The sequence below is a fragment of the Macrobrachium rosenbergii genome, chromosome 5 (assembly GCF_040412425.1).
Source record: "Macrobrachium rosenbergii isolate ZJJX-2024 chromosome 5, ASM4041242v1, whole genome shotgun sequence".
Lineage (NCBI taxonomy): Eukaryota > Metazoa > Arthropoda > Malacostraca > Decapoda > Palaemonidae > Macrobrachium > Macrobrachium rosenbergii.
In genome coordinates, this window is record NC_089745.1 from 58,272,853 (window position 1) to 58,278,963 (window position 6,111).

A 6,111-nucleotide genomic window follows, 5' to 3' on the forward strand; every position below is an offset into this window, starting at 1 on the left:
AAAAAAATCAACAAGGAAATACCCAAGAAATGAAACAGTGGATGCCTTCATTCGCTCCACAATATCTGTCCTTTATAAGCATAATCCTGGATGCAATGGGTGCTAGTCACTCGACCTAACTCGATAACGATGGCAGCAAATGTTGGGGCAGCTTGTGTGAGGCACTGTTATTAGCGCAGGATATGCGTTTGCCGTTCATATATCATTGACGTCAGACCTGAAGGGCAACATATTGTCGACTGTGTCTCATAAATATAACTTGAACTGGCTGCACATGGCAGAGGGAATAAGAATGTTGCTTAAGATCTGGCTGCTGAAAAGGAAATGCACGTCACACCACCTCTGTCATTTTTAATACTGGAATGCATTTGTTCAAGTCAGAGTTGAGAGAGAGAGAGAGAGAGAGAGAGAGAGAGAGAGAGAGAGAGAGAGAGAGAGACTTGAGATGATTCTTGTGAATACTGAAAGATGACGGTAGTGCAAATGATGGCTGATAACTTTTAACTAGTTATACTAATAACTGCTTTTGGAAAACATGTAACAACAGAAACTATCACAATACAAGTAAAGATTAGGCAAAGAGATTGCAAAGCTGCAACAAGCACATCCCCGCAAGAAGCAGCAATCAAAGGAGAGAGACTGCTATGCTGTGAACTCGGGTAGTGGCACGTGTGTTTGGCAACTCGCCAACTTTATAGGTGAGGCAGCAAGGCTGCATCAAGTTTCCCAGATGCGTTTTGTTATGGACTGGTTGTGATAATGACTACAGGTCTTAATTTTTCATTTTTCTATAAAAGAAAACTATTGAGATGGCTTTGTCCGTCCGTCCGCACTTTTTCTGTCCGCACTCTTTCTGTCCACCGTCAGATCTTAAAAACTACTGAGGCTAGAAGGCTGCAAATTAGTATGTTGATCATTCGCCCTCCGATCATCAAACGTACCAAATTGCAGCCTTCTAGCCTCAGTAGTTTTTATTTTATTTATGGTTAAAGTCAGACATGTTCGTGCGTCTGGCAACGCTACAGGAAGGCCACCACCGGGCCATGGCTGAAAGTTTCATGGGCCGCAGCTCATACAGCATTATACGCTGTACAGAAAACTCGATTGCGCCGAAGAAATTTCGGCGCATTTTTCACTTGTTTAGTGTTTTCTTTGTTATTCTTCTTATACGGATACGCTGAACATTGTTTTGCATATACCGATGCTGAAATCTTCTTCGTTTTAACGTGCTTTTTTTCTCATTTTTATATGGGGTAAGCACGATACCGATGCTGAAATATGACATGAAAATAAAACCTGTACGAGAGCAAAGGAATGAAAAATTTGCAGATGAAATGATCTGTGGGAGAGATTGCTAGGTTAGTCACCAATATATATAACTTATAAAAATGGGTAGAGTTCAAGTAATGAACAACTACCCCCAACATTCATATCCCGCATTTTAACTGAACAATTATTTCGTGGCCATTTACTAACCTCTGAATGCATATATTTTTTTCTAAATGGGTAGCGTGATTCAAGGGGCTTGTTTCCGGACCGTCCAATTTGCGATTTGATTCTTTTTTCATCTCGTTATTCTTTGCTATTTTTAAAACTTCATCCCTTGTCCACCCACTCCATGCATGTGCACAGGCACACACTTACTAATACTTGCATACAAACACACTCAAAAGACGGTGCAAGTTTTCTGCATATAGGTTTATCCACGATTCAGCAGTTTAATAAGATTTTAACAATAGCTGTTGTCTTTTTTTTTCCTCTCTGGAGCTACCCATGTTACGGAGAATGGCTTAATGTTAAAAGATAAAATATTATTCACTGCTTCCATCCTGCATTCCTGAAGTGTACCGTCGTGACACGGGGGACCTGCCTTTCCGCGAATCATGGCATAAGGCTTACAACACGCTCCCTCACTAGGTTATGCAGCGAGTAGAATTCCCTTTCACCCGCGCGCCCTAATCCAAGGCTTTGTACAGTGCAGGCGACTCTATTTGCTCATTTCCCAGTTCTTCATTCCCTTCGCCCTCAGGCGACTGTTGTGTGCGTTTCTTCTCTAGTATTTCCCCTTTATTTTTACCCCTACGAACTTACATAAAAATGAAAATACTACATTTATTCGGCAACGCTGTCTTTACGCATTCCGTAATTTTCCTCAGTGTAAATGTATCTTATGTGCTCCCAACTTTTCCCAGAGTTCATTTTTTTCTTTTACCTTTCGTGGCATTGTAACGCTATTCAGAGAGATGACAATGTAAGGATTTGGCCTTATTCTTTGTACACTGTACCCATATGATTATCATTAAGGTTTTTACGTCAACTTTTCCCTCTCTGCGTTAGACGTGGATAAATGAATTCTCTCCACTGATGTCTACATTGTGGATTTTCTTTAGTTTTCATTCTGAGTCAAAGACAACCAAAAATACTTTATTTGGAGGGACGTTGTTTCAGGTTCATGAAACCACAGTTCAGTTCTGCTCTATTTAAATACTGTGATGAGAAGAAACTTGCGTTTATAATACTATAGCCTGTCACACTGTTGATAAAAGTTCAACATGACATATGTAGCGGTGGTGTTTTTTTTTAATGACAAGAATTGCTATCGTGCATTAAGCCTCAAAATTATGGAGTCCTTTTCATTTTTATGCTTCGCTGGTGGAATATATAGCAAGCGTTAACAGCACGAGGTAATCAGTGCTGCCAACTGCCGATAATGTTTCCCTTTAAACTTAGCACTAAAAAATGCTAGCTTTTGTCAGTGTTATGTTGTTCTCTAATCCCACCTGATCCGGTTATCCATAGAAGAAAAAAAATCGGATCTAGCGATTATGAACATGAAGATTACAACACGCCTCCAGGAAGATTACCAGTTGACACACTCTACTGTAGTTACTTAACCAGTCGTTTGCTTGGCCGGATTTTTATTTCAACTTTGGTGAGGAAAATTCATTAATTATATGTGATAAGTTGCTCTTTGTCGTTTATTCATTTTTGGTGATTAAAATAATCTGTTAAATTTACTCTATATTTTTTTCATGGAAAATACATTGGCTTGGATATGAGGGCTTACAGGTGGACAAAAAATCATCTGATTAGTTTTGCTAAAGCAAAAAATCCATTTAGTATCAACAATGTAAAGGTGACTTTTAAAGTGAACCAACAGGCCTATTTTCTTCAACCTGGAGAAAATGCACTTCGACGTGGTCGGTAGTTTGATGGTGATTAGCTGAATATAACATGCCCAAATAGCATCGTTATATTTCGTATAATTACTTAATGATCTGTATGATAAATTTTTTGTTAATATTTTGTTACCAAAATTTCTCTCTTACGTTATTTTTATCTGTTTATAACGCTGCTGAGTTTAGAATCAATGTTCATAAGGCCAAAGGTAAACAGCTCGTACATCAAAGTTTACGTCTTAATATGGGTTTCGGTTACACACCACTGCCTGATGAGCATAACATAACACGAATTGGAAACAAATAACACAAAATATTGGAATGTACGTGGAAGTATGGATGTTTTATAAAGACTAGATTCTGCTTAACACTTGGATTTGACAAAATTTATTTTATGTGACGTTTCTGGGAAGGTAAAATGAACATCCCCAATACCTTATGGCTGGAAAATAGTATCATTTGATTTGTTTGGCAGTAGTTTCCTGGTCTTGGACCTTCGAGAGGACAGTAAGTGCTTGTAAGCATTAGTCTGAATTGAATGACATTATTATTTGGTGCTACTGTCGGTGGTACAACAAAAAGATGTCAGAAAAATAGTTCGCGTGACAGCACCATACGTGAGATATCGGTATCTCGCAGGAAATGAGAAAAGGATGATAATGGGAAAACAAGGAAAATGTTAGGCGAAGAATGGACATTTATGGAAAAACAGAAAGCCAAATACCACCGTGATTTCAGGTAGTAAAACATCCCCAATTGGAAGGGACAAGATGAGCTAACTGGAAGGGAGCTCACTCAACCGACCCTGGCTGTTGCGTTCAAATGACCCACCCGTAAGATTTCCATGTAGTAATTTTCATCCATTCCACATTTTGACTAGGATTTAGCCTTTAGGAAGATGTGTTATGTTCCAAATTGCGTTTAAAATATCCAGAATATACACAATAACATTCTGCATCATATAGCGTGTATCCCAAACCCATTTCATGACGTTGACTTCGGCACTTGTGCTATTTACTCTGAGCTTCCGAACACAATTTTGTGTCTCTTAGCTCGCTAACCTTATTAACAGGCATAACATATATTTGATGGAGGAAGCTGAGTTTGTAAATAAGTTTCCATTTGTATCACCAAGTAATTATGACTTATAGCAATGCTATTCGGACATGGTATATTTAATCAATCATCATCAAGCTGCCGAAGTCTTCCAAGTGTATTTCTACCGGACTAAAAAAAAATAGATTATAGTTGTTATTGCTTGTATGCCTAACAGCATCAACTTACGTTTATCAACGGAGCTTTGCAAGTTAGTAAGAATTCTTATTTCTTTCAAAATAAAGTCGTCTTCATTTATGTAGTTAACGAAAAGGGAAAATATGACCTCAATAATTGATTTACTGTATATACTCTCAGGTGATCTATTTTGAAAGGTTGGCGAGCCTGGTCCTAAGTCTGTTAGCGCGACGATAATGGAGAATTTGAACATAGATTTTATTTTTCTTACGTAAAACAAACAAATGTATTCAGGATGAATTCATTTATTACGAAATTCATTTGAGGTTAATTATAAATAATCAGTTATTCTTGCGAACTTCTTACTCAAATAACCCGAAAAAATGTATTTCAGCAGTAGAAAATTTTTTAATGAGACCAAAATCTGTTCAGTGACAGCAATTCTACTATTTTAAATTCTGCGTCTGTTATACCTATACGTGACCTAGACATTTCCGTTAAAGTATCTAAATCTGTAGCACCCTCGTTGTCAGGTTTTGACAAAATTGAAATTACTATATTTCAGAATGCCCATTTGTATTTAACTACAGTGAAATCTCAATAAGGAAGGTGACATAGCCATTTGTCCCCTCCCCTGAAATTTGGTTCGATCATTTTCTCAGGTGAGGAAGAGAACAACAATTGTACAATTTAGGAACAATACAAAACCATTGTATTTCAAAAATGTCAACACTGTGTCTGCTGTACCTGTCCCAAGTTGGCTAATTTCGAAATAGCCATTCAAAAGCCAGTCAGCATCAGCGGTTCTTTCACAGCATGGCGGTCCCTTGTTTGCTGTAACTTGAACCGCTTGCACGCCTCCTCTAAGCATGGTTATTTGTTTCTGATCAGATATTAAGTTTTCGTGGTTGCTTTGAGTAATTTCCTATAGTAGGCCTTAATGAAATTTTTTATCCTTTCATTTACAGAAAACCAAATTATTTCATATAGCTGAGCAATTAATTTTCCATAATTTGCAAATTTCGGTCTAGCATGTTTCAATCGCGACTTAGGCACGGTCCCAATTTTTTTTCATTGCGTATACTTTATGAAAAAAAATGTCTCACTATACTACCATTTAAAAAATGTTTTAAGAGGGAGAAAAGTAACTTGAGTTCATAAGCTCTTGCTCATGTAATTAGGACATGGTCATTTTTTTTATTTCTAAAAAATCACAACGATTTAGGCTTTGACTCAAGATGAATATGTAAGGTAAATGGACGTTCATTTACTGGGTCAGATCATCTAACTCTCAATCATTGCCTTTAGGAATAAGTTTTAATGAAGGCTTGCATTTGTTGTGAGATAGAACCAATTTTAAACTTTTTTCTTCCCTTTTCGTGAGATATGTGTGGAACAGGTGCTGTGAAATTGGGGTTTTTTACCTCTAGGAAAAGTATATAACATTCAAGTTATAGAAAATAATGTGCCCATGTACGGTAGCTACTGAATACTCGGAATTCTATGTCAGTGAGGTACAAATACTGCTTATTTATATGTATGTTGATCTATATAGTTTTTTCTGTCACTGCAGACCCCTTTTTCCATATAAATTATCTTTCAAACAAAAGTTAACGTTCATAAGAAAATATCAAAGTAAATCTGGTGTCATACCAAACTTTTCTGAAATAACGAGCAAGACTAGTCACTTCTGAAAATC